The sequence below is a fragment of the Trachinotus anak genome, unplaced genomic scaffold (genome assembly GCF_046630095.1).
Source record: "Trachinotus anak isolate AG129_WGS33_773 ecotype Australia unplaced genomic scaffold, CSIRO_AGI_Tana_v1 ptg000031l, whole genome shotgun sequence".
NCBI classification, from domain to species: Eukaryota; Metazoa; Chordata; class Actinopteri; order Carangiformes; family Carangidae; genus Trachinotus; species Trachinotus anak.
This window is the reverse complement of record NW_027273882.1, coordinates 8,316,809-8,327,500: the sequence shown is the minus strand read 5'-3', so window position 1 is coordinate 8,327,500 and position 10,692 is coordinate 8,316,809. Positions and strand designations below refer to the sequence as shown.

At 43.8% G+C, this 10,692-nt stretch overlaps 1 protein-coding gene across 6 annotated transcripts in view; it reads left to right on the top strand.

Annotated features, from left to right (window-relative positions):
- Positions 1-10,692, top strand: part of hivep2a (HIVEP zinc finger 2a) — a 102,827-nt gene that overhangs the window by 37,562 nt on the left and 54,573 nt on the right. Inside the window, exon 1 of one of the 6 annotated variants that reach the window (XM_071467241.1) lies at positions 538-1,005. The exons of the other annotated variants lie outside the window; for them this stretch is intronic. The gene's annotated coding sequence lies outside the window, so the exon portion shown is untranslated. Of the gene's footprint in view, positions 1-537; positions 1,006-10,692 lie in introns of those variants that run through there. 6 annotated transcript variants of the gene reach the window in all.

Here is a 10,692-nt window from a genome sequence, read left to right as displayed (position 1 = left end):
TGCATATACAGATTTCACTCATATATAAGTTGTATTAAACTTATATCTTCTAAGTGACATATATGGTGGCATCACTTGTGATATAGGAACATATTTGTCATTTGTTACATTTCTGTATAGCAGGTTTGACGCTAAACAGTTTTTTTTGGACTTGAGTGTGTTTTTCCACCTCAGGTGCAGATACAACAATCTGAATGGTTGTTGATTTATTCCTGTGTTTCATTATTTAGACACTTGTTTGTTTATTTCAGTGGTGTAAAAAGATATACACACTGTACACTGTGATATATGCACAAACACACACAGTACACACATAATATATTTAACCATGCAAATACATCTGACTCCCTCTACGTCCTCACGTCTCAGAGCATCAGTGTCTTAAAGTTTTCTTCTCACATGTGTAGTGCATGTACAGCATGTTTATGTACAGTACAAGCATGTGTGTACGCGTCCTTGCAGAAGTGCCTTATGAGTTGGCCCAGCATCCCCCCCTACCAGGGCCCCTCCATCTATTTCTGGCTCTGCGTCACGCCTGGGCTTTACTCCTGTGGCAAGAGGAGTGTTTCTCTAGGGCTCCCACTCTACTCGCTACACACACATACACACACACACACACACACAGACACAGACACACACACCTTCCGACAGACACACACACTCACTCACACACACACACATGCCTGCCTGCCTGGAGAAGGAGTGAGTGCACTCAGATGTAAACACAGAGTGGCGGACGGACGGAGGGACGGATGGATGGATGAATGGATGGCTGCTGACGGACTGGACATAATGGGAGTTTAAACTTGAGTGGCTGCATGTGTGTGTGTGTGCGTGTGTGTGTGGTTGTGACAGAGAAAGAGAAAGAGAGAGAGACAGAGAGAGAGAGAGAGGGAAAGTGTGTGAGAGAGTCGACCGGTCGGTGTGTCTGTTACCGTGGCAATGGAAAGAGGGAGTGTGAAAACGGAGGAATGCTTTCGGTGATAGAGAGGGAGAGCTGGCCAGGTTGGTTCACAGTTTATCTATCTATCTATCTATCTATCTATCTATCTATCTATCTATCGATCTATCTGTACTTATCTGTGTCTTCTTTCTTTTCTTGTCTTCCTTTCTTTCTCTGAGTCTGTTAAGGGGTTGTTTTCCTGTGTGTGTGTGTGTGTGTGTGTGTGTGTGTGTGTGTGTGTGTTTCTGGTATGTTGCAACTAGGCAGGGGGGATGTCCTGGTCCCCTGTTGTTGTGGCGATGCAGCAGCCGTGAATGACAGCGTGTGGTAATCGTGTTTGTGTGTGACAAGGGTGGCAGTGACATAAGCCACTTCATCAGAAATTAACCTCTCTCTCTCTCTCTCTCTCTCTCTCTCTCTCTCTATCTATCTATCTATCTATCTATCGTCACCCTCCACTCTCTTCTAGGGTGCTGTTTATGGACACACACACACACACACACACACACATACACTGGACAGCTGACTGTCTCACACAGTGGTGTCAGTTCCCTCCATTAACCGAGGGGTGCCACCACAACACACACACACACACACACACACACACACACACACACACAGGGTGTCGTTCGAGCCTTGAGAACAGTGATTTACAAGAAAACAGGTTGAACTCAGTGTGTGTTTCTGTGTGTGTTAGTGTGTGTGTGTGTGTGCGTGCGTGTTTTTATTTATGTTTCACGTCTCCCTCGCTGCCGGGACCTCCCTTGCATAACAAGTTACTGTAGTACACACACACACACACACACACACACACACACACATACACACACACACACACACACACACACACACACACACACACACAGAAACACAGCCATTTGTCTGCAGGACCAAAGTGCGATTTGTGCGACCTTGAGAGCAATTTCTTGTCGTCTTTTTCTTTTCATGTCGTTTGTTTTTTAACTGATTTACTCTACTTTTCTCTTCCCTTTATTTCTTCTCCTGACTCGTCTCCTCTCCTCTCTCCTCCTCCCACCTCTTTTATCTCATTTCATTCCCATTGTTTGCCTTTTCGCTCTCTCCTCTCTCTTCTTCCTACTGTCTCTCTCTGAAAGTGTCACTTCAGTAGGCGGCAACTTATTTTGAAATGTGTCTTCTTTGCTTTTCCTCCTCTCATCCTTCACAACACAACCACTCTAACCTCTTGTCCTCTCATTTCATTTATAAATCTCTCTTCTTGTTTCCCTCCATCTCATTTCTTCTGTCTCCTCAAACCTTTGGAAAGACTTTTATTTTTTTTTAGTTTTTATTATAAGACTTTTAATTTGTATTTGCTCATTTATTTAAAATTGGCTTTTAATTTGACATGCATTCCATAACAGCTGTACTGAGTCTGGTTTTGGTGATGGACAGAGAGAGACAGAGGAAAGAGACTTACAGACAGTTCAGTAAACACTGTGAACAGAAAGACAAATAAAGAGACAGACTCCAACATGTCATACAGACAGACAGACTTAGAAGTAAAAAGACAGACAGAGAGTCAGACAAAAACAAGCAGGCCGACAGACGAGTTGACGTTCAGATGGACAAGTAAACAAACAGAAAAAAGGACAGAGACAGAAAAACAGACAGGAAGACAAACAGAAAAAAGACAGACACATATGAAAGAAGCCAAAACAGACATCCAGACACACAGGCAAATAACGAGACGATAAAAGAGTCATAGAGACAGACTGATAAAGCTGATGTACATATACACAGACTGACAGGGAGACAGAGACAGAGAGACAGAGACATTCAGTCCCTCCAGTCCTCCTAGAGAGAGGCGTAGGAAGTCCTGCCGCTCCGCCAAGTGTGTTAAACCATTTTTCCATTCACAAATTCTCAGACAGTGAAGTGTGCTGCTTCTGCCCTGGTATGTGCACGTGTATGCTCGCTGCGCATGTGTTTGTGTGTTGGCGTGCACGCGCGGTGTGATGCTCTGGAGTCGGGTGAGTAGGCGATGTGTGTCTGAGACCAGAGTCGATCGCTTCTCTGCAGCACAGAAAACACAGCTCCTTTAAATGAGAAGATGGAGAGATGTTGTTATCTTCCCCTGCACAAACAGCTGCCATGAGGTTTCTCACTCATTTACCACCAAGTATGAAATATTAATGTGCAGCTTGTGCCAGAGAATAGCTCAGTGTTTCAGATTTTTGAATGTTTTCCCTGCTTCAGACAGGTCCTCATTCATTTGCGTACGGTATGAAAATGATGCTGCAGAGACATGTGATCCATCCGACAGTGTCAGCTTTTGTTTTTGTACAGGTTGTGTCACTGCTGCCAGGTAAAGTCTGGCAGCTGCACAGGAAGTGCTGTGTTGAACAGGATAGTTAGCACACAAGTTAGCTGATATGGAGTTAGCAACATGGATGCCCTTAGTGAAGGATAGTTTACCATAAACAATGTTTTTTCAACAATTTTTTTCCAGGGTCAAAACTTTCATTTTCAACAGTTGAAGGGTAATTTCCATTTATTACAACTGGGGTTTTATTTTCACAGTCCTGTGAATCTTTTCTATCAGATATAATAAAAAAAATGTTTTTATTCACATAGTGACAACGCTTCAATGAAGTCATTAGCAGTGTTTATCTAAAACTGAGTGACTAACCTCACCTCTTGGTTTGTTTCCAACCTCTTCTCAACTTTCAGCTTCTTTTAAAGCTCCACATTTTATCTTCTCCTGTGTTTTATTTAAAGTGTTGATCTCCATCAGAAGATATATCTGTGGTTTTAAGAACCAAAAAACATCTCAGTGTAGTTTTACATCTCCTCTCTCAGGCTTCTCTCTGGAGCTCTAGCAACAACAGGTCAGTCAGCCAATCAGAGGAGAGGATCTGTGTCTCACTGCTTTGTTATGACATCACAAAGGTCCAGACGGCTGGTTTTAAGGCTCAGTGTCTGAATACAGGCTGTGTGCATTTCTCTGTGGACTGAGGCTTTGATACTTTCACAGTATTAATATAGAACCTAGACCTGCTTTATAATCACAAACACATGGACATCTACCTTTAGACTGTGGAGCTTTAATGTTGTCTCTGTAATACCATCACAGCTCCCTGTACAAGGAGACAAAACTACAAAAATATGACCCAAGTTTTAATGAACTAGATGTAATGTAAAGAGTCTTCATTAATAGCACAGTGAAGTTACTGCACACATACCTGACTAATTTAAATCGTAGATTCAGTGTTAGTCAAACTCTGCTTCATCCTCCTTCACTTGTTTCCTTTTCCTTCCCATTCTGTCTCTGACATGCATCTTTCCGTCTGACCTATATTTCTGCTCCTTTGGTGTGTGTGTGTGTGTGTGTGTGTGTGTGTGTGTGTGTGTGTGTGTGTGTGTGTGTGTGTACTCACTCAAGCACAGAACTCATGTTACCAAACACACCCCAGCTTCCTCTTAGTGTCTCTAACACACACACACTCGAGGAGGACAGGTGGCTGCATCACCTTGACGTCCAGTTTTTACGACACACTCTACATTCATCTCTTTCACTCTCTCCCTCTCTCTCTCTCTCTCTCTCGCTCGCTCGCTGCAGGTATAAGCCCCTTATACCTTCTGTGCTACAAACGCTGCCAGGACCACACACACACACGCAGCAGGTAGTGGCAGCATATCATAGCCTCTGGTCTCCTGGCAAACAGGGCTTCATGATGGAGGGATGACAGGAGAGAGAGGGATGCACAGATGGAGGGAGGACAAACGAAGGGTTAGAAGGAAGGTGGGTGAAACAGAATGAAAGAAGGAGAAATGGAGTGATGGAAGGAGGGAAAGAGTAAAATGAAGAAGGGAGAATGAAGGGAGAGAATGAGAGATGGGAGGAAGAAGACTCATGAATCAGTAACAGAGGGAGGGAGTGGCTGAGGGAGAGAAGGAGAGAGGGAGTGATGGAGGGAGAGAGGAAAGAAAAGGTAGATGAGTTATGGGAAGTGATTCAAGACAAAGGGAGTGATAGAGGCAGAGATGAAGGGATGACTGTGGACGGGAGTGACTGATGAGAAAAAGGTAATGATGAAGGAAATAGGGAGTGAAGGAAGAAGGAGTGATTGTGGGAGAAATGGAGGGATGATTGGGAGTGACAGAGGAAGAGATGAACGTATGATGCGGAGATATTGGTGAAATAAGGAGGAGATGAAGGAGAGAAACAGAAGAATGGAGGCAGAGATGAAGGGATGATGCTTTGATGAAAGGGATTTGAAAGAAGGAGAAGAAGAGATGATGGAGAAATAAGGAGTGTTGGAAGAGATGGAGGGCATCCAAAGGAGTGATAGAGTGATAGAAATGGAGGGATGATGAGGAGGTGAGAGAAGGAGGGATTATAAACCTCTGGTTGGTGGAGGCTGTGCGCAGGTGTTTACCTGTGTGATGTCACAGGTGAGCGATGAGAAAGGTGGAGTAAGGATGGAAAGATACAGCAGATGAAAGGATGACGTGACGACTGAGATGAAGGAGAAGTTGAGTGATGGGACAAAGGTCAGAGGAAGAGCAGAGCGATGGAGGGAGTCGAGAGGGAAGAGGAGTGTGGAGGAATTGTTTCTTATCGCTGTAAAATATTTTCTGTTGCTCCTCTTTTTTTCCCACATTCCTCCATCCTTTCCTCACTGCTCTTTTCATCCTGACTCCATGATTCTTTTCCTTCTCTCTTCCATTTCATCCTGTCGTCCTCCTCTTCTTGTCATTCCTGCTCTTTCCTCCCTTGTCCTGATCTCACCTCCCTATTCACCCCTTTTCACCTTGTCTTCTTGTTTTCTATCTTTCACCTAGTGTCATTTCATTCCTTCTGTATTCTCTTCTTCTAAGTTACTGTTTTTTCTTTTCTTTTAAACCCCTTTAGTTTCATTTCTTTGTGGAAGTGCACTTCACGTTGCAGCAACATGTTCAGAAACCCTCCGGAGAGGCCCAGCTGCCTCCCTGTCCCTCTCTGTCAAAACGAAAGAAGAAGAACGATAAAGAGGCCCGGCGCTACGGAGACATGGAAACTTAGAGGAGTTAACTGTTTTTTCTCTGCCAGACTCTCTCCGTCTCTCTCCTTCTTTCTCCTCCTCTTCCCAGAGAAGCAGAAGTTAGTGTGTTTGTGTGCTTGAGTGTGTGTGATTGAAGAAAGAGCTGAGTGTGTGTGTGTGTGTGTGTATGCGTGTGTGTGTGTGTGTGTGTGTGTGTGTGTGTGTGTGTGTGTGTGTGTGTGTGGTTGGAATGTGGATGCTCGTAAGTCACCTCTGATTTTCCACTCCCGCTGGGACACATCCCATTATCAGTTTTATATGAAACTAGGAAATTCCTCTGTGGTCTGTGTGTGTGTGTGTGTGTGTGTGTGTGTGTGTGTGTGTGTGTGTGTGCGCACGTCTCAAGGGGCAAAGCCGCACGTGTTGCATGTGAAAGTGCGTGTGTTCATGTGTGTTTGTGTCAGGTGGGAGGTTATGTGTGTGTGTGTGTGTGTGTGTGTGTGTGGTGTCTGGCTCCATAATGAGCAGCTTAACAGTGGAATAAAAACTGGGCATTTTCCTTCCCCTTCTCTTCTCTCTTCAGTTCAGAACGACCATAAAAAAATCCTGAAGATCAGCCTGAGCTTGGGTCGGACTGATGCAGACAGAGCCTGAGCAGGAGCGGAGGTGACGGCCGCTCTCTCCACTGACTGGCCGGTGTTTGGTTGTGGTTAGTTTTGCTGAATTATTGGAAACTTTGGTTGATTGGCTGTTGCTGTGAGGACATTGGATTTTCACTGTTGGTTGGTTCAGTGTAGATATTTTACAGGTGGGTTGTTGACTGGTTGGTTGTTTGTTTCATGGTTGAGCAGTTACTGCACATAGCTCATAGCATTGTAGCTAACTGAAGGTTTGTATGGTGACATCCTGAAAATGAGGACATTGGATGATTGGTTGGTGTTTTGGGGCGGGGCTTGTTTATCAGCTGGCTGTTTGGTTGGATGGTCAAGAGCCAAACATAAAACAAAACCTAACTGTGAACCTTTGGTAATTGATTGATCGTCTTAGTGAGTTAATTGGCTGGAAGGTTGATTGTTTGATGGTTTGTTTGTTTGTTGACGCAACGTTTTAATGACAACAACGTGAACAACCAACAACCCTCGGATACAGCCCACAGCTGTGTCTCCTGAAATTCCACCGGTAAGGCAGCAGGTGTACCAGACCTTGGTTGTCATGGTTACAAGAGTAAACACACAGACTCTACCAATAGTGGCGTACCCACCTTGGTTGCCATGGTTACTATAATAACGGTCATGTCTTGGTTAGGTTTAGTAAAAGATGGTGATTTCGGTTAAAATTATTTCCTCAAAATTAGACGATCTTTGTTGTCATGGTTACAATTATAACAACAGTGAACGGTCATGGATAATAGAAACAACATAAGCTGCTCCTGTCACATGGGAATCGAACACCGCTCTCCTGGGTCATATTCATCCATCCACCCCAACCTCCTCCTGACGTGGACTTTGTCGCTCTATAAACTACGTCACCGCACTTTTCCCTTTGCTCCTGTCATCGTTACTACGACCACTAGATGTCGCCTAGCAACAAAACCTAACTATGGGTTATAGTAACCTGCTGACAGACGACCTGTTTAACAGTCTCTTTAATGTAGGTTTCACTTGTCAAAATTAGTATTTAGTTGGTTTATTAGCTTCTTAGCTTTAGCTTCACTGTACAAATGTTTGTTCTTATTATTTAAATGATTTGTTGAATAAATGAACTGAGGTCCAATCGTCTGTTGGTTCTTCAGGTTGAAAGTGTGATTTTATTCACTGGATGGATATTTTTACAAAATGTATTTTGATGATTGCCTTTACTGGACATGATGCATGTGGAGATAACATACAGACCTTGTGTGCTTCAGACCTCTTGACCATCGTTTGAACGGTCACACTGTCAGTGGATGGATGATATGACTTATTTAGCTAGTCGACTGGACAAAACATAAACTGGGTGGATTTATTAGCTCATCAGATGTTGCATTAGCTGCTTGTGTGTTATATTGAGCAGTGGTTGTTTTTATGGCTGCCTATAGGATAAAACTGGGTCACAGCTGGAAACATCAGGGTGATGCAGACTCAGGACTATGATACAAACAGAAATACAAACAGCTGATGGCTGTAAGAGACGGTTCACTATAGGAGAGACAAGGAAAAAAGAGAATAGGGAAGAGATAAGAATAGAAGGCCTGGAGGTCTTTTTACTTCCCAGTCTACAACGAATGGAAAATCAACAGAGGAATATTCCACAACTCTTTGTTTCTGCTTTGTTTCTTGCCATCTTCAAGGATGGAAAGAAGGTAGGAAAAGAAGGAGAGGGATGTGATTAGCAGGAATTCATCCCAAGTCATGAGACTTTAAAGATTGTTTTTTTGTTTTTTACATCAACTCTCTTATTGGCCGGCACGCTGAGCAGACTGTCAGGAAAGATGGGAAGGAGTCCGGAGCTTTTTATCAGCCAGTCGCCCAAAGTGATCTGATTCAGGCTGGTAAACGAGTTGTGCTTGTAAAATGCGGTTCTATATCTTATTCCTCTTTTCTTGTAAAAACATCAATGAGCCCCAGCATCATCCTGCATGGCATCTTCTTCCATCACCATGGTCACACGTCCTGCTGCTGTAAATACTCTCAAGTGAAACAAATGTAGATTAATCCGCCACTGAAAATAGTGCCCAACAAATGCACTCTCTCTGTTTGAGTAACGTTAGTTAGAAACTACAGTGACCATCTGTCTTAGGAAATTACTGAGCTTTTTTCTGAATGAAACTTTACATTTGTGACTCATTGTTTTAGGATTTTTCTTCAGTAGGAACCAGTGGCCTTGGAGCTGAGGGATACAGAGTAGGGAAGTCTGAAAGTCAAAATTCAACAAGGCAAATTTTGATTTATTATGTCGGGCTATATAAATAAAAGTTGACATGTTGTTGGTTTGGTCTTTCCATCAGATAGATGATGGGATGCAAGTTACAATAACAGCAGCTTTATCCTGTAAATTTAGGGATTTCTCCAGTTCTCCAGTGGTGTTTCAGCAGGTTTTGGTTTTATAAGACCTTAAAAACATTAATGTTGAGCTAAAAACTGAAGATGGCATCGAGAATGTGGTGTAGTGATGCGAGGAACAAGACGATTCCCTCATTGTGAGATGGACCCTTTTACACTGCTGCCATCAACTTCTCAGGAGACAATGTTTACATATTAATGGTGTTGATAGAGTATGAGACTGTTACTGTGCCATTACAGTCGCGTCTGAATGACTCAATTCTCTTAAAATGTTTGCATCAGATTTTTCGTGCTGAATCTCGCTGATGTTGCTCGAAAGTTGCAGTAACAGTTGCGAGATGGTGAAAATCGTCCCCCCGCCTGGTGATGATGAGCAGAAAAAGAGCCAATGTTACATATGAACTGTAAGCAGTTTCTACACATACAGGAGCAATAATTCATGGGCTTTTCTTTTAAAGCGCCCGATGTCGCCCTTCTTACATCAGCTTCATTACACTCCTATAAGTATGTTTACATTCACACTAATGAGCTCAACCCGATTCAGGCGACTGTACAGTACTGACTCCTGTCTGACACTTATATACAATTTTCACAATTTTCTGACATTTTGTAGACTAAACTATTAATCGATTAATGATGTCAGAGTATTCAATAACCAAAATACACATTAAGAGCAGTCTGAATTTTTTTGTGTCAAAGGTCAGGAGGGAAAAGAGGAGGAGAGATGACGACTCCTGGTGGTGGGTCTGTCTGGAAAATGAATGAATGCCACTCACAGGTGAAGCAGTAGCTGTGGTCTTGTAATCAATAACCAGATCTGATCACTTTCATGTCAGCACCTTTGCCTAACAGGATTATGGGTAAAACATGCAGAGGAGCTGCGTCGTGGATTAAGTGTGATCATGTTGTTAGGAATAGACCAATAAAAGAGCCCCGTCACAGCACAGCTGGACGGCTTCATTTTCCTCTCTGGAACAGACGAGTGGAAACACACACACACACACACACACAAACACACGCACACACACAAGTCAGCCTTGCCATCTGTGTGTGTGTGTGTGTGTGTTTTGACAGACATGAAACAGAAAAACACTGTCATAGTTTTTCCCTGCCTTCGTCCTGGCAGACCGGAGCAAAAGGACGACTCGGAAAAATCTGATCTCAAAACAGCTGTTCTTCTGTATGTGTGTGTGTGTGTGTATGTGTGTGTGTGTGTGTGTGTGTGTGTGTGTGTGGCACATGTGACTGTCCACTTTTCTGTCACTGTGTGTTTTGATGTTTTCCATCCATTATGTTGTCGGCATGTGTATGGAGGTTTATGTGTATGTGTGTGTGTGTGTGTGTGTGTGTGTGTGTGTATGTGTGTGTGTGTGTGTGTGTGTGTTTCCGTTCTCTGCCACATTTCAAACCATGTTGCAGAGACGAGGAATCATATGAATTGAAGGAACTTCAAACCCCCCCCCACCCCACCCCCCCCCCCCCACCCCCGTAACTTGACGTCTTTATCTCGCTCTCCTCTCCTTCCTCTCTCTACCTCCCTTCCTTTCCCTTCTCACTCGCATACTCTAATCCTCTCTCTGTCTCCCTCCTCTGCCCCTCTCTTCTTGCTGTCTCCCTCCTCGCCCCCCCCTCTGTCTCCCTCCTCTGCCCCTCTCTTCTTGCTGTCTCCCTCCTCGCCCCCCCCTCTGTCTCCCTCCTCTGCCCCCCTCTTCTTTCTGTCTCC